Consider the following 22905-nt stretch of genomic DNA (forward strand, 5'->3'; position numbering starts at 1 on the left):
GTGCTTTTTTGTTTTCTAAGATGGACTTGCTGAAGGTAAACTTCTTCATGCATTCCTACCCTTGGCCTTACTTACTTATACAAGTAGTCTGCCAAGGCCTTTCACACAGTCATATGACGAGAACACATTTCCATGAATTCTGCTGGCTTTCTGTTCTGCATCATCAACATCCTCTTTCTGGTGAATTAAATGAAACACGAAGCCTAAAATCCAGCCTACACGCGGGTCTTCATTGCACACCACTGAACCTCCCCTTCATTGAAGGGTGCTTCCTCTCAAGTGTTTTTGCTCATTGAGCCTGCTCTCTGGCGCTGTTCACTGAGGAGCCAACTTGAATGACTGGCTCCATATTTCTCATGAGTCACCAAGCCCTGGTGGACTGGTCCTAAAACATACCTGAAGCATGTGAGGACAGGCGTGACCTAGTTAATATCTCCTAAGATCTCAGTGAAGAAATCCAGGGAAGGTCAGTACCTCATGAGTGATTTGCATCACCAATTCGTCCTGAATGGCTTTTCAAATTCCATACCACTAGGAGTTCACTTTGTGTTCTGGTGCAATTTTTATCTTAATTGTTTTCCTAAAATAATTTTCAAGTTTGGGATCTCAAAGTAAACATAAAAATCTAATTGGAATCTTAAGTGAAGTTCGTCAGGTTCAGAAAGCCAAAGACTGCATGTTTTCCTCTCATATGTGGAATATAGACCCAGTACAAATATAAACAGTATTATGAAAAACAGGTCATGCAAAGAGGAGGTCGCATATGAGAGAGGGAGGGTAAAAGGATGAAGTTAAAAAGGTGAATATAGTTGATGTACTTCCTACACAAGAATGACTACAGAATTTTTAAACTTGTTGAAACCTCCATAAGAAGGGAACAAGGTAGAAAGAGAAAAATAGAGGGATGAACCAATTTGGGTTATAACACATATATATACATGGAAATGTCACAACGAAACACCCTATATATCTATCTTAACCAAATAAAAGTGTCTTTTTTTCAAAAATTGAGAACAGGAGGGCAAAACAGTTCCTGTCTGAAGGGTTGTAGTGGTGGGAACAGTACAACAGTTTATCCCCCTGGAGGAAATAAAGAAAGGGTCTAGGAGGGTAAATACACTGGAAATACCATGCACTCATGTATGTAAATTGAAAAATAAGACCTGTTGAAACTATTTCCAGGAATGGGGGGTGGGAGGGATAAAGGAGAATGGTGGAAGGTGTGAATTTAACTATGATATATTATAAAAACATTTGTAAATCTCACAATGTATGCCCAGTACACCAACAATAAAAAAAATCTAATTGGATCATACATGTATCAGAAATCTATAAATTAAAACAAATAAGTAAACATAATCAAGAAGAAAGGAAGGATGTGATTTAGACACAGCTTTTAAAGCATCAAGGCAGATAATAATCCTGTATGATCTGTCTTTCCTGTTACTTTTTCCTACCTTCACAACTGGTGGACGATGCTGAAGTCATGGTATAAAATACACCTCTGCCTGCATTGAATGCAGTTTTCAAAACGCCACTCCCCACCAAAACTTAGTAGCAGATACCTTATGAATGCAACGCTGAGCCTGTACATGGATGAGTTGGACTTAGCAGCCAACTTTACGATTCAACATGTCCTTATTGCATACGACATTGTCATATGATCACCATACTTCACTCAACAGGGGAGAAGCAGACGCCCAATGCATGACATATGTATATGTGGAAATAGCACAGGGAATCCTACTCTTTTGTATAATTAATATGTGTTAATAATTACCAACCTTTTAAAAAGCAGAGGAGTAGGAGGGAGTAGTTATGAAATGGTGGCTCTTAGACGTCTGAGCACTAAATAAGAAGATGGGTACAAGTTCTTACTCTGTCACTTTTTAGTCAGATGACCCTTGAATGATTTCTGTTCCATCTCTCTCAGTCTCAGTGGTTAATAATGTATAATATGATATGATCTATGATGTAACATAATGCAATGTAACATAATATATATCTACAGGATACCACTACTTGGTTCATTTGCCTCGAGTGAGAACTATGAAAGCTTTCTCCATGGGATAAGAACATTATGAAAGCTGCTGTTCTTATCTTGTCCTCATGTTCCACCAATTGGAGATCCCTTCCATGATGACAAGAGGGTAAAAATGCAAATACCCCTGCTATGGTCTTTACTTTATTTGTCACTCTAATGTCCACTACTTGAGTTTGATGAATTGGGTCTATGTTCAGTGGATGGAGAAGTTGGTGGGAGATGGGGAGTGGCATTTTGAAGCAGTAGGACAAGTCTGGGTCAGGAATGGGAATCAAGAATGTCCAGACAAAACTGGTAAAAGGAAGAGGGACCAGTTTACCCAATCCCAAATGGAGTAAGAACAAGAAATGAAACAGGGCCTAACCAATCCCCAGAGCTGGTCTAGCAGAATGACATCATTCTCCCCAGGCACCATCCCGCCCAATTGTTGAAAGGAAAAAGAGAAATCTAGGCACAGAGACTGATAATACTTTCCCCTCCTCTCTCTCTGTCTTTAACAACTGTTTAGGGTCAGAGCAATAGTCTGCAAATTCCCCAGTTACCTTACTCCAAAACCAGAACAACATAGTCATTTTGGAAGTTAAAGAGGCCAAATAGCCCCATTGTTTTAGGGCTGACAAGTTTCTTATGTGAAGTGACTTGCTCAATGACAAAAGCTGGTTACATAGCAGATCCCATGGATAGGACCATTTGCTTTCAGCTACTGAGAGGGTCTGGGCTACCAACTCTGTTCCCTAAACATGTGAGGTGTCAGTGGTTCCTGGAAATCATTCAAGGGTTTCAACCAACAAGAGAGACATGTTTAGCCCACCATTTAATAATATTGGGAAGTGATTAAAGAAAAATGTCCATAGAGTCTCTTCTTATTAGGAAAAAAATATGCAGGTAAGTGTTTTTTAAAATGTTTTAAGGTTGCCATACACCGCAATTTTTGGTTTCTAAGTTTTCTGAACTACTCTAACCCCAAATAAGAATCTACTAGTGACAGCCCTGGAAGAAATGTTCATTGTTCTAGTCTTTCAAACACAGTATGACCTATTTCTGTCCATTGCCTGCTTCACTCTGATTGAACTATAAAGAAACTTGGATCCTCTGATTCCATGCTTCTGACTTTTGGCTTTGCAAGTAGAAAAAAAAATAGTAATAAAAGGAAATCTTCCATTCAACCTAGAAGTCTTTTAATAGGAAGCCTACAGAAGACTTTTTTTATTTTCCATGCAGAAAAAGAGAAATGAAAAAAAAAGTTAGTAATAAGTTGCATGATAAATAAGCCAAAACAACTCTATAATTTTTAATAAATGTTATTAAAAAGGTGTCTCTACTGCATAAGGAATATCTTAAAGTTATGAGTATGCCTTTTTCGTGTTGAAAAATGACTGCTGAATTAAAAGGAAGGAACTTCCAATATGCTTCTCAACTGCAGTACTAGGATCAGAAAGCAGCTGTCTGGTGCTGGGTCAGTGTATGCTGACTCCAGAAATCCTCAGTCCCTAGCATTATTAAAGAAGTATTAGACCTTGACTCACTAATGTAGGTAAACATTGAATCAATGTTTCTGATTCCCTATTTCTGAGTTTGGGGAGTAAATACACCAACAAGAAATATGCCTTTAATTTCTGATGGAGGAGGGAAGAGGACTGGACTCCTGCAAACTCTGCAAAAAGAACATAGCAGGCAGCTGTGCCTTACATAGGGTAAGTTAGAAGCAACAGGCTTCCTGTTTATTTGTCTGGATGCCCTTTGGTGGGCACCCAGCCATGATCAAATATAGCCCAAAATCACAACCATTATATCAACCATCAATTACAATTATCCTGATGGAAGTAATGAAAGGAAGAGATGCTGTCCTAAAGCAGAGGTTGGGGTTTGAGACAGGCAGGAGGGGGGTTCAAATATTTCCTTCTTTGTCTTGACACCTAATACATAATATAGGCATTAAGCATGTTGAATTTACATGGGTAATTAGAAGGATTAGGATCAATATTTCTCTGGTTTAAAATCCCTCTAAATTTAGAAGGCATTTTGGACATAAACTGGGCTGGAATTTGCAATATGGCATAAGACTGGTTTAGCCTACTCAATGTTCATTAGCTTGGTGTTGCTTAAACAACACTGTATTTCTCTAGAGAGCAAATATTTTAAGCACCAGGTAATGATCAAAGTCTATCTCCTTTGCAGCTAGGATATGTTTCTCTTTAGGCCAATGAGAATACCAGGAATATGGAGGAGGAAGGAAGATTGTGAATTTTTTTTCTTAAAGATTTTAGAAAGCAGAAACATAGTTCTTTCTTCTTCTTTTTCTATCCTGCTTTGAACAGAGGGGGCCTTTTGCAACCATGTGGGGAAAAAGAAAAAGAAAACAAATAAAAATCATGATGGAAACCTAAGTGAATCACAGATACATCAGTCCTAGTGCGGAGACCCGAACCAAATCTTATGACTGCCCAGTGCTAGGCAACTTTCTGAGTTATGCAGGCTGCCCTACTTGGGCTTTTCATTTTTTTGTTGTCAAACACATTTATGAATAAAACAATATTTTTAATCTTCTTACAAACTGAAGAATTAGATAAAATATAAGTATATATAATAAGGAATTTTTTACAATTAGTCAGGTAGAAAGGAGAAGTTAAGAAATACCACAGAATAAAGCATTTGAGCTCTCCAGGATTCTAAAGCTTGCTGGAGCTAACCAAGTGTCAATCTCTTTATTCTGTTTTCAGTCATAGCCACCAACACAACACAATTCCATGAAAGCAGAGATGCAATAATTCAGAACTCCTATACCACATTCTTAGTCTCATTTATTCATTAGGTTGTCATGCAATGACTTTTGCTCCCTAAGAAGACAAAAATACATATATTTTATGTTAGTCTAGTTGACTTCAAACAATTATCAGAGTACAGTTCATCCAGGCAATATACCTGATACTTGCTAGTGTTTTACTGCATTATCTCATTTCATTGTACGACAACCCAATCTTATGAGGCTGATTTGCTGGCCACTTTTCATAGGTGAATGGATGGGAGTACTGAGGATTCAAATCTGAAGTACTTGCTCCAAATCATGTAGTTACCGTATGATGGAGCCTGGGCTCCAGTGCTCAGTGCTGTTCATCACTGATGTTATATTGCCTATCCAAGAAACAAATTTGCCAACATGGACATGGCTTGGGATCCAGACCCTAGCTATGAGGCTTTAAGTGCACACAAAAGAAATCGACATTTTCCCATATAAAGAATGACCCCTAATCTGTCACTCACACTACTGAAGACATGCCACAGCTCTGTATTCCCAATGCACAAACACCATTGTAGCCACATGTCAAAGGAGAGCTAAGATAAGAAGTTACCTGTCAGAATGAGAAAACACCTGCCTTCAATTAAAACATGTTAGAAAAAACAACAACAAAAATAACAAAATGAGGGCAGTGAAAGTAAAAATTATGATGACCATTCTGAACACCGAAGGAGTCACTGATAACAGGGCCAAGATTTCTAATTTAACAGTCACTGTCAACCTAAGGGCCTTCTACCTTTTCTCAGCAAACACATCTTTCATGCAGTCCTAGCCATAAGGAGTGGTATGTTTTCACTGTGCTGTAGGGAACGAGTGTCTTCAGGTCCCCACCAACTGTTTGGAGCTGTCAAGGCTGGCAGGCAAGTCAGAAAGGATCAAGTGAAGCTTGTCATAATTGCACCTTAACGAATTCACAAGCTGTGGGACTCTCACCTGCTACAAATGTCAAACAACGATCCCCAGAGAATGTTCAGATTCCAGAGATACCTCTCTAGAGATCTGACATAATTTACCTAACATGTTTGAAATGGGTTTTAAATGTTACCAGATGAAAGGTCCTGGTTCCTAGAATATCTCTGCTAGAATCATCCTCACATTCCTGATGTCAGTCTTCACCACAGGCCTCTGGGGATCTCACAAAGGGTTCCAGCCTGCAGGAACTTCTGCAGTAATTGGTCTTTTCTTCCGTGTATCTTTAGGTCAATTGTAAGTCATGCTATAATTTATATACTGGGGTGGGACTTCCTTATCCTTACACTTTGAGACAAGACCTACACCTAAGCAGAATCTGTATTTCAGAAATTAACCTTATTAATGACTGTACACAAATTCTCAAAACTCTTTCGTGTATTTATAATCTGGAAGTTTATGGTCTTGAACCTCAGCCACACTCAAGGAACAAAGAGAATTGTTACATTGTCTCAGAGTCAGGTGAATAAACAGAAACTCAAGTATGAGTTTACAAAAAGCAGTAAAGCAGTTTTACCTTACAGTACAGAATATTCAAAATGAAGGCTGCATTTAGATTTCATCCGATGCTAATGGCTGTTTCTAGGTTTACCATTAGAGATTATCCCCTCTCAGAACACAGCTGCACCCCCAGGTCCACACAAAAGAGCTGAACTGCCTAAGGCTGACCACCCCCACAGCTTTGCTCTGAAGGCAGCAGTAAAGTTAAATCTCCCCCTCAGAAAAGTCATCTTTTCAGGACTAGTATTTTCATTTCTTCTTTCCTACCTTCCTTCCTCCCTCCTATCCTTCCTTTTCATTTTTTAGTCTAATTAGATTACTTTGTGCCACCATAACCTCAGTGAACATAAATAGTAGTAATCTACAGTCCAGATCTAAAAGGAACCAATCTTTTTTTTTTTTTTTCAAATCTCTCTATCCTTAAAGACTTCTTCTCTGCTTTATGTAAGACCTTACCAAGTCAACTTAATTATAGAATTTATTAGTTCTGGAGATTTGGGTCTTATAAATCCAACAATTTTAAGTGTTATTTTCTAGCAAAGTGAGAGAACAAAGCATTTTTCTCCATATTACATTTAATTCCTGTGTAGATATCAGGTGAAAAACAAAAAAGAAAAAAATAGTATGTACCACTTAAAAATAATAAATAACCCATCAGTGTGGGTTCCAAAAACTAGGCTGATTCTTAGTGCTGTCTGAAACACCACACACAAAATGCACAACAGCTCAAAGTGAAATCCCAAGCCAGTAAACTTGTTCACTATCATTTTTAAGTCTTTACTAAGAGAATGTGTGAGGCATCATTTTTCAAATTGTTACTTCAATAAATGTCAGTGTGTATTTCTTGGATAAAAGGAATTCCTCTGTTACATAGTGAGGGAGGGCTACTTTCTGCAGGTGAGTGGTACCTGGCACCAGTTCTGAAATAGACTAGCTTTCTAAAAGCTACCAAAGCAGTCTAAAAGTAAGCTCCCAAATGTGTTTTATATGAGACCCCCCAGTTCCCACTTGCCAGAGTTTTGACTCAGTGAGCCTGTGGAGCCTGGGACTTGGTGAATATGATGCTAAATTTGGGAGCTACTGCTATAACCCAGGTTGGAGACAATGCACACCAGCAAAGGAAAAGCACTCATCGTGAAAACATACTCACTTCCTCAGCCCAGTGTTTGAAACTCACTTAACCATGGAAACTCCATGCATTCCCTCTCCTCCTCCTCAACTGTTAACATTAATCCATTGAAAAGTTAGAAAAAAAGCACACATAAGCAAGTCCAGGGTTTTCATAGCCTTCATATACTTAGAACCTGATTTTTACCTATACCTGATTAGAAATGGCAATGACTGTAGCAGACATGGCTATAGCAGATGTTTATTAGATGATGGCTCTGACTTTGGACCTGGTGGATCATGTTCAGAGCTCAGTCTCCCAATCTCCTACACGCACAGCTACAGAACGCTACAGGAAAAATGACTTTCAGAAGCAGATTCATGTCATATTTCAAATAATCTCGTGAGCTCCTTAAGGGTGGGGACTACATCTCACTCATTTCTCCATCAGCCACATGTTACACAGGGTAGTCAATGAATCAATATTTGCTGTGAAGCAGATGGGAGGAAGGGTCTATACTTACTGAACATAAGGAGGTATTGAAGTGAATTAGTTTTTTAAAGGACTGGAGGAGTGGCTCACTAGAGTGCCTGCTTTGCAAGCACGAAACCCTGGGTTCAAACACAATTTCAACCAAAAAAAAAGAGAGAGAGAGAGAGAGAGAAAGAGATTCTTTCTAGAGCATTCCAGCAAAAATGGCTCACTGTGGCCTAAAGTCTCAGGCAACTAGAAATAGTGTGAATTACACAACACTGAAATTATCCCATCATTCAGTGTAACCTGTTGAACATGTATTGTTCTCTGCTTGCCATCTTGACATATTTCAAAGTACCAACCAATTACACCTCAATCAATTTGAGCAATTGAGGAAAACCACTGCACACATTCAGAGGAATGCTTTTGTGATACTTTATTTCACAATTGTGAAACACATGATTGTTTGGGGGGAAAAATCCTAGCTCACTGCCTTGTTGCATGGTGCCTCTCAGAGACATTTCCAATAACCACTTGGGATTTTTAGTGTTGTGTACAGTTGTGGATTTGAGCAAGTGTTCAAAGTTTCTTCTTCACTAGAATGCAGGTTCCATGAGAAGAAGACATTGTTTTGTTCATTACTGTGGTGGTGTCGGCATGCAGCCCAGGTTTCATAAATAGCTGTGAGTGGATGACTGAGTTCATGAATTCCACATTGAGCACTTGGCTTTCTGATCATGAGAACCTTGCTCCATCCCAGAGTGCCTGCCTGCTGGTGCCATAACCTCCTTCCCAGTCAGTGATGCCCATCAAGATTGGAGCTTTCTGATCCCCCAGTATTCTCCCTAAATACTGAACTTCAACTGAAATTTCCAGAGTTTGTATTAATTCAGGAAAAATCTATGGACTGAACAGTACTAGTGAATATATTTTAAAGCATGATCTTACTTTTAAGGGTAGTTCAGTTGTAAGAAACTACAAATGAATTTATTTCTGTAACTTGGAATTTTTGTCCAGCAACCAAATTCTCCTTGAAATCTAAAAGCAAAGGGGTAATAGGTAATTAGAGATAAATGAAGAATTGGAAAGGAGGAAGATTCTTTTCTTAGGACCAAATATGGCCTAAAATTCAAATTTTATAGAGTTCTTCTGCATTACTCATAACCCTTATTTTCAAAATACAGCATCATTGCTCATTGCTAACCCCTAGGATAATACTATAACATGGGAGCTGAAAAATAGGAGAATGCAGTAAGTGGAGAAAGAAAATCAGACACAGCAAAGACCTTATCTTCATCCCTAGGGAAATGGTAACCTTTTCTCTTCTGCAGACTCAGAGCAGCTTCCCCAGGTATTCATTCCTTCCTGCTTCACCACTAGTTCACTGTGGGATTGTAGGATAGGGCACTAAGGGTGCCACCCCACCTGTCTGTATCTCATTCCATAATAATGGTGTTTAGTATATGCCATGGGATAATAGAGGAGTTGAAGTCTGAAAAGTTCTTTACAAAATATTTCGAAGGCAAAGAAAGACAGGTAACTGATGCTAAGGTACCCTAGAAATGATAGAAGATTTGGAATTGATAGCATAGGCCCTGGACTACTTTCCTTCAAGAAGGTAGCACAAAACCCTAATGTCCCACACCTGGACCAATAGTTGATCACCCCTAATCTAAAGATTAAAATAATGATCCACACCCAGATCAAGTACTAAATAATAGGTTTGAGTGCTCCATATAGAGCTCACCCTCCAAGTCAAGGTTAAATTGGAAAGACAAAGAGGATGAAATGTGCTACTCAGCACAGGACAGCCAATATGCAGCTAACAACCCATTTGGAGAGCACCCTCAGCTTCCTGCCTTTCAGTAGCCCCACTGTTGTACAAAATCCAAGCCCTGACAGCTGTGAAGCCTTTAGCTTTATTTGACTGCCTACCTCACCCCTTGAGGTGTGCTGTCCCTGTTTAGGGATTGGCTGTAACCAGCTCACTTGCCTCATGCTTCCAGGTGCACTTATGCTTTGCTAATAAATCATCTTTTACTATCCTTCTGTTCTTCGTGGTTATTTTGCCAAACCTGGAACAGTGTCCTAATCTTAGACATGAAGGAAAACTTGGAACACCCCAAACACCAGTAACAGAAAAACATTTTCCTTCCTGTCACTTTAGGCTAACCTCCTTCACCTCACAGGGGGCTATTGTAGTGAATAAATGCAAATAGGGCATAAGGACTATTAGATTCAAGATACCATATTTTAAAGCTTAATAAGGCTGAAACCACTTAAGAGAACACTCTGAACTCGTTCACTCGGAGTAGTGATTGCAACTAAAGTCCAGTCTCCAGGCCCTGCAAGACTCCTTTCTCATTCAAGTATGATATATTTGATATATTGTAAGAACATTTGTAAATGCCATGATGTACCCCTACTGAGCACAATTAAAAAAGGAAAGAAAGAAAGACTCCTTTCTTGAAAGTCTCCTACATGTCATGTAATTCTGTAAGTATGGAGGGAGAAAAGGTTTGGAAAAGCTGTGAACTCTAAACACGTATGTATAAGTCAACACAGATCTAATCTTGAGCCAGTATTGACAGCCATGAAGAATCCACAGGCCTTTGCAGTAGATTTCACTCCAACCAGCAAAGAGGACTCTTATAATTATTTATACCTGAGAGCACGGCTTCATTTACTTATTGCTCAGCACAGACTGCCAAAGTTTTTGAATCTCTGAAGAACAATCTGCTATTCCCATCAGAGGAGCCCTGTCTGCCTCTTTCTGCAAGGTACCTCGGCCAGCAAACAAGGCAACTCTCCTTTCTGAAGGTAATGTAGTTCAAAAGCCAAATTCTTTTGTTTTCAAACAAAATTGCCAACCTGTTGTTACTTGTCTGTTGAGAGGCAAAGTGGAAAGAACTTCCATTGGGAGAAAAAAACCCTAAATATTCCTTAGGACAAAATTATGCCATCAAAGGAGGAAAGAGTTTTATGAATTTCCATTTCCACATTTGGAAGAACAGAAAGGAAAATATTTTAATCCTGCATGGTCCTGGTTTTCTTCATTCACTTCCTCTTTTTTTTTTCTTTTCTGCTTTGATGGATGCACTCAAAATATTTCTTGCCAGTTGCCCTAAATAAGCAGGATTTTCTAGAACTTTGGCCATAAATGAGTCTAAGGTCATGTCAGGATTCTGAATCATCATTCCTGAGCTCCCAAATTCCTTACTGCTGCCTTCTGGGTGACAATATGTCCAGTGACACATATTGATAATGTGACTGGTTAATACATTCTTTTTCCAAATTAACCCATGGTTCTCTCCTTTTTCAAGGAGGACGTTTCCAAAGTAGAGAAAGACTGGAATGTGGGAAATCACTGCCTGAAAGCTACAATATGGCCATTAAATGGTTTACTCAGATCAGCACACGGCAGTCAGAAATTTCATGGATCCTCCCCAACTCAGACCTATGATCAAAGTAGAGCTGATTGAAATGGGATTCCAAAATGTGACTTAAACACTTTCCCCCTCAAAACAAAGAAAAAGTGAGCAATATGTAATTCCAGCAGCATTTTATTTTCATATGCATTTTCAGCTTAATTTCCAGAGACATTAGAAATAGATTAACAATTCGGTTGTGTAATTTGCCAAGCTAACCGAAGCAGTTAACTGTGAAGGACTCAAGAGGTAAACCATCTCCAATTCAATGTGGTAAGCATGCATAGCTAGAGGGGTATATTTTTGGCACGATATTAAGAAGACTATTGTCAATAGAAAAACAGACATTTGGATTACTTTTTAAAATCAAAACAACTAATAAATATGTATTTGGTATATATTTCTTCAAGAACCAACTGTTCTACTGCTGCCAATGAGCACATTATCTTCGGGCACAGCTTGTGTTTGAGCACAGAGACCTCACTTTTCTTCTTCCACACTTACTCAGCTCTGAGTGGAGGGTTGCCTTTATACTTCCTAAGTAACCCCATCTTCTGCCCACCTTTGCATCCTAATTCTGTTGTTTTAGGCATATCAGAGAATTGTGCACTCGACAGAATCTTTGGAGATCTTTCAGCCTAACATTTTCTATTCATTTTTGGGGGGTAAATCTTTCTTTCACCATAATATATAATCACTGAAAACTCTTTAGGAAATTCTTTCATTGATTTCATTATTTTTCACATGGCATATGATTAGGGATTTAAAATAAAGCATTTCACTTGAGATCAATATTTTATTAAAGATTTTATCACAAAGTTCATTTAATATAATTTTAATAACATTCCTTATACATGAAGACACATTTCAACATTCCCCCATTTATAAGTAAAATATGCTGCTTAATTTTCTTCAAATTTATTTATAAGAAAAATCATAATTTGTCTACAGTTGAAATTTAAAATAACACCATATCAGGTTGCTTGTAGTGATCTAAGCTCAAATACATATGAAAATGTATACTGAGGTTCAAGTACCTCATATTGGTGCATATTAGTCTTAACATTGTGACCTGAGAGTTGAAATATTTGTACTACATGTTTAAGCAATGTTACTATTTTTAAAAATTTGTCATGGTTTCAGGATTCAATTTGCAAGTACCTCTTGACAAATAATCATAGTATGGGTATGAATAATTCTTAATCTCAGTAAATAAAGAATCAAATTGGATTGGGTAGGTACGCTCTTCATTTTTTCAGCACCTGATGTGCTGTGTAAGGACCTCCATCATCTCAGCTTGTAAATCTGCTCAGGATAATCTTAAGGTCAACAGCAAGACTGCCATTTTATCTTCCTTGTTAACCTTTTTGTATTTCAATTTCAATGTTTCTTATGTTTCCTCTCCTCAGCCCAAAGTCTATGAAGGTAATAAATTAGACTACATATATACACACACACACACACACACACACACACACACACACACACACACACACACACACACATATATATGTGTGTATATATATATGTGTATATATATATTTAAGAGTTTAAAACAGGTTGAACATGTGTAACACACAAGCCAGATGCCCCACAATCAAGTGACTAAGTCAGAAGCATGCTCATATGACCGTCCCTAACTATCATGGAAAGGCTCCACTCTGAAGGAAAAGGTTTGAGTGAAGAAGTGCAAAGAAGTTGTCCATTTGACAACTATGGAATAAAGGAGCCTGGCCATGTGGCCTAATAGATAACATAGCCAGTGGACCCTTAGTACAACACCAGGGGCCCAATTTCAGCCCCAAATTCAAGCCCTTCTTCTCTGGAGAAGTTCTTGCAAAGCACGGGAGGAAAGTTAGTGGTGAAGTAAGCACTAAGCTACCAGGAAGTAGCAAGTGGGTACCCAGGGTAGGACCAGGCTGTACCTGCCTGTGGTCAGAAGTCAGGATCCTAAGGAGAATCAAGAAAAAAAGTCCAAACTCCAGTTCCCAGACTCATAAAAAGCAAACAATAACACAAACAAGCCTGCAGTACATACTTTCCCACCCACTACTTTCTGAGGACTCAGATTCACTTTCCCTTCTACCAAACCTGACCAGCAATTTTCCTTTCCTACAATGAACAGCTTAGCATTTTTTGTAATTCCAAAAATGATCAAATTTGTATTCATTTGATAATGTTTAATATCAGCACAAGAATAATACCTCTATGCTTTCATCTCAACCTTAGAATCTGTTAAAAATTACATGATGCAAAGACCCAGTTACTAACTAGTCAAAACCACAAAACATCTATTGCTTGGATTAGACCAAGTATCTAACAAGCTTTAAGTAGTCTTCACTCTTGATACTGTCATATATTTCATGAGGTTTGAAAAAAATAGCTCTTCTGAGGCAATCCTATGGAGCCAGTGAGAAAAACTATAAGGTAAGAAAAAGAACACTGCATTGGCACATCCATAGGTAACAATGCCAAGACAGGTTAAATGACCTCAGTCATTTAACTCTGAGAATTTCATCCTACCAGGGTCCAATCCATTTTGCTCTAACAAAGCATACATGTTCCTAAAATTCTTGGTGTTCTTCAAAATCACACAATAAAAACCAAACAACTTGCTGCATAAATGGGGTTTGGGGTACAGCAATCAAAAACGTTGCCTGTAACACATTTTTTTAAAAAAGCAGAAACTAATAAAAACAGAAACACTTTCGCACATGTTAAGTGGTTAAGAAATAACATAAATACTACAATAAATATGACACTTTACTTCATAAAATATCCTAGTTTGCTGTGGAGGTGGGTTTGTGGATTATTCTAGAGTGGTAGAAGAAGAGTGTTCTAAAATCTGGGGGAAAGTTGTTACCTCACATGTGGATGGGCGGGGCTCATAACAGACACCAGGGTGCACTTTTGTCTATGTGTGTTTCAGCTGCCTGCAGTTTTCTGCATGCACCAGTGTTTCAGAGGTCTTCACATATAAGCAAATGACATTGGCTTTATGCTTTTCTTTAAATGTATCAATTGCTTTGGAATAAATTTGCAGATTCCAAACAAGTGTCCATTTCAAAACAAGTGTTACAGCAGAACTATACTGAGAACTGATTACATGCATAAAAGAAGCAAACAGTAAAATTCAGAGATTAGAAAGCCAGAAAAATTTAAAAAGTGGTCTAGCCTAATTCAAGTCCTCATATGACAGATACTGTTTGAGCTTATTTTTATTTGAGTCTTGCTCCTATGGCTTCAGAGACTCCCATGGTTTTTCAAGACCCAGTCTAAACTAGGGAAGGTACCAGAGAGAAGAAGCTTTGATGGGAAAAACAAGTGCTTAGGTCACTGACCAATTCCAAGTCCATAAAGAAGGCACCTCATCTGACATATAAAGACTACCTGGTACCTTAGGAGTTCTTTGAGAAGCACATTTTTCTAAAAAGAACACTGCTTCTGGTTCAATTGAGAAGATGAATCTTACTCAAAACACACACACACACACACACACAATAAAACATTTTCAATTTACTGGGCTCTCTCTATGTTTCATTTTATGTTTCATTCCTGCAAGAGTCAAGGGACATGTTGACCAATGGAATAGAATAGAAGACCCAGAAATAAGCCCACACAGTAACAGTCAGCTAAGTTTTGACCAAGGTGCCAAAATCATAAGTTGGAAAAAGATAAACTTTTCAATAAATGGTGTTGGGAAAACTGGATTTTGACACATAGAAGATGGAAACTAGATCTTTGTCTCTCACCATGTATTAAAATCAGCTCAAAGTAGATCAAAGACCTTGAGTTAAGACCTAAAACTTTGAAACTACTATCACAAATCATAGGGAAAATGCTGGAAGATCTAGGCATAGGCAATGACTTCCTAAATAGAACTTCAGTAGCTCAGGAAATAAGAGCAAGGTCTGACAATTGGGATTGCATCAAACTAGAAGGCTTCTGCACAGCAAAGAAATAGTCACTAGAGAAAACAGACAATTTGTTTAATGGAGAAAATCTTTGCCAACTATTCATCTGACAAGAGATTAATAACCAGAATATATAAGAATCTCAACCAGATAAACTCCAAAAGAACCAACAACCCAATTAATAAGTGGATAAATGAACTCAACAATTAATTCTTGACAGAAGAAGTACAAATGTCAATAAATACATGAAGAAATGTTCAACATCCCAGACCATAAAGGAAATACAAATCAAAATGAGGTTGAGATCTCATCTCACCATAGACGGAATGGCAATCATCAAGAGCACGACAAAAAATGCTGACGAGGATGAGATGGGGGAGGAACCCTTATACACTGTCAGTAGGATTGTAAATTACTGCAACCCCATGCAAAGCAGCAGGGGATTCCTCACAAAAACTAAAAATAGAACTACCATATGATCCTGCTACCACTCCTTGGCATATGCCCAAATGAATGAACGTCAACCTAAATAGAGATGTCCGTACACTCACGTTTGTAGCAACACCAGTCACAAAGCCAAGTGATGGAATCAGCCTAGGTGTCCTTCAACTGATGACTGGAAAAATAAAATGTGATACATATAAACTCACACACACTAGAGTATTATTTACCATAAAGAAGAACAAAATCATGTCATCTGCAGGAAAATGGATTAAACTAGATACCATCATGTTAAGCAAAATAAGTCAGGTCCAGAAGGACAAAGGTCACATGTTTTCTCTCATATGTGGAATCCAGGACTCAAATATATGTACACACATACACATAGGTAGATAGATAGATAGATAGATAGATAGATAGACAGGTGATAGATAGATAATGTAATTGTCAAACTATCTGTGGGGGCATTAAAGGGAGGGGAGAGGGAAAGAGAAAGATTGGGATGAATAGTACTAAAATACATTGTGTTTGTGTATGAAAATGGCATAATGAAACTGACTGAACACTGTTGAAAATTAGGGGGGTGGGGAAAAGAAAGAGCAATAGAGGGAGTGGTCAAAGTACAATATATGCATATGTGAAATACCATGCCAACATCCTCTATGCAACCGATATACACTAATATAAAAAAGAGTCCTGGAGCCGGTGTTCACAGCAATTTCTAGGATATTTATTGTTAGTAATATTTATTGTTAGTAATTACCTGATTAGATAATTCATCTACTTTCTAAGGTTAGAAAAATCTCTGCAGATGAAGCCCTTTTTGTCTCAGCATACATATAGGAAGCACAGAAAGCATGCTTTGGTCTTTTCCAAAGGCAGATAAAGACTGCAATGAGTCAGTCCTTCTTTGAAAATCTGTGAAAGTTTTGAGCACCTACCATGAACTAATGTAGACTCCCAGAATTACCATTCCCTGGGGGATGGCACCTAGAGGCTGCATTCCTTAAATACTTCACCAGTGAGTCCTCTGAACTCCCAGGGTGACAATCACTACTTAATATGTGAAAAGGTGTCATAAAGTGTTGGTGTATTTATGTAAGGGCTATGTCCAGTTGAAATCTCAGAAAGGTAAGAGTTGAGAACAGGGAAGAGAAGCAAAATTAAACATGAAACATGAGTCTCTGAGTTACTTTTTTGTTATTCATTTTTTCTTTGTACTAAGCAGATGATTGAGATAAAATGTAGAAGAGAAACTCTTTAGGTCTTCACTACCTGTGCTGTGACCATCGTCTGTTGATTTCAAAAGAAAGATAAAACCTACATGCTACCTTAATGAAGAAACCATGGAAATTTTATGACAAAGACGCTGACAGGGGACTGGTGGTGTGGTGAAGGTAAGAGATGGGAGAGAAACAGGCTCTAAAACCTGACCCTAATTTACCTACTGAAACTCTAACAGTCCTGAAAAGAACCTGAAAAGCTTTTTTCTTTTTATAGATAACATCCCCCTTCAATACCCAGATGATTTCTTGCCTCCTCTCACAATCTAATCACCAAAGAAACCCAGTGTGTTTGTGTGCATGACACCAGGTTGTTTAAGGGGAAGTAGCACTATGTACTTTTGGTGGAGACATTTCCCACATGCTCTATGCAAGAAATTCTATAAAGTAATAAATAAAATAAGTTGACTTAAATTGGGTATCCAGACATATACTTCTCCTTCATTTAGGACTCATGGGATGGATTGATAAACAGAGCTAGACAGCAAACATACCACACACACACACAGAGTATTAGACATAAAAGAAAATATCATTAAACAATTCTTTATCCTCATAAAATACATCCTCCTCTACCATCAAAGAGTTCCTGTAAATCACTAGAGTTTAAGAAAATAAGGTGTAATGTGGTTATTTTTCAATAAAGCTCAGTTGGTTTCCAACTATATAAATTTCATGGTGATATGCAACTGTTTTAGAAATTATAATTCTTTACCAAACATAAGTTTTTCCCAAGATAACAGACAACTGATATTCTAGTTTCAATTGCTTTAAGTCGGTAAAGCTTAAAAACATAATCATATATATATTTTTTAGTAGTTCTTATTGCTAAGATTCTTTTGCCTATAGTTCAACTCATATTTGAATTCTGAAAACGTACATAAAATTTCCTCCAAACACTGGAAACAAAAGGTATAACAGGTGATTTACATTTATCAAAATGTATTTACGCATGTGAGTAAATGACCAACCAATATAAATGTGACCACTCCATTCAAATAGTGTCTAACTTTCCTCATGCTGATTACTAAAACACTCCATAACTTTTAATTGGTAAGGATGCAATCTGTTCAATTTAAATATCTTTATCTTAGGATAATATCACAACTTCAATTCCCAAAGTTTATAGAAATCAGGGAAATATTGACTGTATGTACACCACATCTATTCCTTGGCAAATGAAAAAAAATTAAACAAAAAGAAGGAAACATCACATAATGGAATCAAAAGTTTTTTGTTTGTTCATTTGTTTTTCTTTAAAAACAAGTAGACATTCCATCTATAGCCATAGATTGCCTTGATTATTTTTCATTCAGATGTTAAGAAAAAACACCAGAGATCTAACAGGATAAGCTACAGAAGTCAAGCAAAAATTCTCATTCCAATCTTCCCTTAAGAGCCAATTAGTTGGAAATCTTAGAAAGAGAACAATACACCAATTCTTTGTAGCAACAAATTGCAGAAGTCCTTACCTTTTAGTCAGAATAAGTGACAGATAACCAGCATAATAAACTCAGCAGGCACGCCTGCATTGCACATTTCTCAGCGGACTCCTTCTGCAGTCTCAAAGAACTGTGCACCAAAACTCCAGTCTGCCTGCTCCATCCTCCATTCACTGTCTGAGATGCTGCTACCAGGGTAACAAGAAAGGGCCAGCTGAAGCAGCAATCTCAGTTTCTTAAAGGAAAACCTTTGTCTTAGAAGGAGAGAGGGGAAAGGGGCATGGGAGGGAAGAAGGAAAAACCAGAGAGTAACACAACAATTACTCGCACAAAGGTGAAGCAGTGTTTGCCATAAACTCAATGCGCAGCAACCAGCTTTTTAAAGTTTGAATGGCCCTGCTTGCAAGCTCCTGAAAGAATCTGCCTTACTCCTGCCTCTGCACCGGAGAAAAGTGTGAGAGTGAGTGTGTGTGTGTACGTGGTATATGTGTGAGAGCTTCTGTGTGTTAAGAAAGTGTTAAGAGAGAAAGAGCATGCACCAGTGTACGGTCAGGGAAGGGAGGAGAATGGCTGGAGGCATGGGGGGGAAGCGAGGATGTGACCCACATATGGAATGAGCGTTAGAACAATGAGGACAGGATCGCCAAGCCAGTGCACTCTGGGGCACCAGTTTTCCAAACAAGGCTTCCCAGCTTTGCAGGAAGGGGGGTTTGGGGAAGCCTAACACAAAACAAGCTAATTGAAATAAGCAAGTGGATACGAAATGAGCTGGCCAAAGCACCAGCAATCAGCATTTGGGATCTTGTGGGTCCCCGGATTTCATGTCTATGCAGCCTGTGGGTTTCTTTGCCTCCTTACTAGAAAGCCCTTGGTCTCTAGGGTGTAGAATTCCAGAGGACCCAATTAACACCGTACTTGGCTAGCTCCGTGGTATGATCAATATGAAATAAGCTGCCTTTTGGCATCTCCATAAAATAAAACAGCCCAGAAACTGGGTCTGCTGCTTTTTTTATTTCCTCTGTAGAGTGACAGCCAACTGGGGGGTGGGGAGGGGGGGGCTTGACTCACAGGGGTTCTAACCATTCTAAGAATCTTCACAGCACAGTTCTGATGTTTTGGCAAATGACTGACTGGTCCACATTCTAGAGAGCGTTCTCTGGTAAATATGACTATCCCCTCCCATGTTAACCTTCATTGTAAGTTTTCCTTAAAATTGGTGTTCTTCAGCAGGAGGTAGGAAGGGGATAAGACAGAGGGGTGGAAAAAATAGAAGTTCATTGTATACACACATGAAAAGTTCATAATGAAACCTATTTTTTTAAATTGGTATTTTTTCATTCTATTATAAAGCAACTATTTTTTTCCTATCTCAGAGGTAAAACAATATCCAAAACAGCACTGCCATGTTTAAATATTTTTTTATAAAAAAAAAAAAAAAGACACTCAAATGAGTGTCTTCATTTATTGGTATTTTATTTCTAATGCAAGTGGATTAATCTATGATTGCAAACCATTTCTACTTTCTGTCCTCTCATTGTTCTGGAAACGTAGACATCCAACTAACCTGTGAAGGAATAAGATGGCAGTCAAACCTTCCAAAAACATGTGAGCATGTGCACACAGAGTGGGTCAGAAGAGAGGCAACTTCAAAGGAAGTGCCAGCTTTCTCCTACTGTAGTTCTGATTCTCTGATTTCAGAAATGTGTGACCAGAAAACAAAATGTCCATGGTAAGTTCAGGGGTGTAACAGCAAGGTTCTCATCTGGCTAAAACTCCCTCTGAAGACATTACTAACGCAAATTTTCATAAGAATAAACTCAATTTAAAATGTTCTTAGCAGAGTTACTAAAGCTAACTTTAAGAGTTAAATCACCGAGTATAAAAACCCATGTTTAAATGATCTTCAGGCAATGACACAAGCTGAGAAGAGACATAAACTTAGCAAGTGACAGGAATGAGGGGCTGTCAACACCAACTCAAAATTTCACACTCCTTGGCTTGATTCTGCGTTTTATTTAACACAGTCTTCTTCATATGAATAATTGGCCTCTTCTTGTGAGGTTGGGTACCTTAGCTTCTAATGCTGAAGAGCCTTGGCTGCGAGCTTATCTGAGATGCACAGTAGAGTGGAATGAACCAGTGGCTGGGAATGGTGATGGTTGCATCTCCTGATATCTGCAGCTATCATTATAAAGCAAAAATCTAAGCAATGACATTTGCAAGCATCTGAGGTCCATCCCTAAGGAAAGTGATCCTGGATGCAGCAAAGCTGATGTTTTGACTTAGACTGCTCAATTTCAGTGGAATTGCAATTGCAAGTGGAAAGCATTCCACCTGCAAGTACTTTTGTTTTTCACTTTTGTTTCTGCCTAGCCAGGTAGTGAGCCAAATTCAACAAAGGAAAACTTTTGAAATATTCTATTTTAGCTTCAACATGATGCTGTTTTCTTTTGTGCTGTTCTGAAAATGAGCCAGGATGTATGGGGGCCTCCTCAGAGGAGGTGTTCCTAGTAAGCAGAAGATCCAGGGATTGTGATGCCTAGTGCTTATTCCATTTGGAGGACTTGTTAAGAAAAAGAATACAAAAACTATGAATTTAAACTAAGTAAAGGGCTTGGGAAGAAGCCCCTTGGAGGCGAAGGGCTCTGAGATGTAAGCCACAGTGACTTCACAGTGCCTTGGTTACCAAGAGAGCTGGCCTGTCCCTCACCTGTAGCTGCAGCAGGATATGGATATCTATCCTTCCTTCCTTCCTTCCTTCCTTCCTTCCTTCCTTCCTTCCTTCCTTTTCTTTTCTTTTGCCAGTACTGGGACTTGAACTCTAGGCTTCCCACTTGCTAGGCAGGTATTCTTCCACTTGAGCCATGCCTCCAGCCCTGGATATCTTTTCTTATTGGTGGTCATAGGAGGGGACAGTGACCATGAGAAGCTAAAAGATTTCAATCTGAATATTCAAGTACAATGATAACATCAATGGGAAGTCCATTATTGTTTTTATTTTCTTAGAAGAATAATTGTGTGCACAAAGTTTGAGACAATCAGTGAATCCGTTAACAAAAAGGCTCAATGTCTGCTAAGGAAAGAACAGTTTTGCTTTTTTTTTTTAATTTGTTTTAATTCACAAAATAGTTGATGTACTCATACAAAGAGTTAACATCTTACATTACTGTATACCAATGATAGGAAGTTAACATTGACCATATGTTATTAACTAATCAACAGATGACTCAGTTTTTCCAAATGTCCTTTTTCTGATCTAGAATCCAATCTAGGAAACATCTATCATGTCTCCTTAGCCTCCCCAATTTGTGACATTTCCTCAATCTTTCTTTGTCTTTTATGACCTTGGCATCTGAAGAGCTTTGGCTAGCTACATTGTAGTCTGTCTCCTCACGGTTAATTCAAGGTGTAAATTTTAGAAAAGAATATCATAGACGTGATGTTTTTCCTCTTGCACCATATCAAGAAGAGGGCTATTGCTATGTCTCATTGCTGGTGAGGCTAACTTGGAGCATTTGGCTATCTTTGGTATCTACTAAATTTCTCCATTGTGAAATTACTATATTCCCTTTTTATGAGTTTCTTGTGGAGAAATACTTTTGGACTAAGCAAATATCTTGTTTCTTATCACACTCCTCACCCACTAATTTTCACACACATTCATAATTTTTGCTTACAATAATTATTGCCATGATGTTTACCAAATGGTGATATTCTATTCTATTATTTATTATTTTACATTTATTAATTAGAATCCTTCCATATGAAAGCCTTCTATCTAATTTCCTAGAGTAAGGACTTCATTTAAAAGAGAAAAGTATAAAAGTTAAATTATCCCCAAACTAATGTCATCAGTTTGTATATAAAATAGCAGGTCTCAATGCTAAATGCTTTTTGACGATGTAAATACTGTAAAGCCTTCACTTTCGGGTAGCATTTGGAGATTCTTCAGCAGCTTCACAGCAGTGGAGATGGCAGAAAGAGACGGGATAGATACATCAGGATTTGTTCATTAAGCAATTTAGGGCTTAGAATGAGAGAAGGTTGAAACAAATGGATTCTTGTTTTTATAAAAGTCTGTTAAGCAAACATCCAGTGTGTCCAATTTATGTCCTTTTTCTGGTGCAGAACTGGATTCACAGCCTACGTTGCATTTAGTTATTATGCCTGGGTTGGTCTAACTCATTTAAGTGCTCAATCCTGCCCAGCATGAACCTGCTCCTGCCCAGCAGGGCCTTCACATCCTTGGTCCTCCAGCACCTCATACATTCTATTCGGTTGCCATGTCTTCACTTGGTCTTGCCTTAACTCCCCTCCTGCAGCTTAACACAGGATCCAGCTGTCCTGACTTCCAGTCTCTTCCTAACTTGCATCCTCTGAATAGCCATTCCAGTTAGAACAGGGCAGACCCTGTCTTTCCCACATTAGTGTGTCCTGATCAAAGACAGGACCCAGAAACTAGCCACTAAATCTAACAGACTTAATCTTTAGTCATGCACGTTAC

At 38.3% G+C, this 22905-nt stretch overlaps 1 protein-coding gene across 7 annotated transcripts in view; it reads right to left on the reverse strand.

The window, feature by feature from the left end:
* The window catches only part of Fat3 (FAT atypical cadherin 3), a 611059-nt gene that overhangs the window by 500063 nt on the left and 88091 nt on the right, over nucleotides 1-22905 (reverse strand). Inside the window, exon 1 of one of the 7 annotated variants that reach the window (XM_074081351.1) lies at nucleotides 18432-19188. The exons of the other annotated variants lie outside the window; for them this stretch is intronic. The gene's annotated coding sequence lies outside the window, so the exon portion shown is untranslated. Of the gene's footprint in view, nucleotides 1-18431; nucleotides 19189-22905 lie in introns of those variants that run through there. 7 annotated transcript variants of the gene reach the window in all.

The sequence above is a fragment of the Castor canadensis genome, chromosome 1, assembly GCF_047511655.1.
Source record: "Castor canadensis chromosome 1, mCasCan1.hap1v2, whole genome shotgun sequence".
NCBI lineage: Eukaryota > Metazoa > Chordata > Mammalia > Rodentia > Castoridae > Castor > Castor canadensis.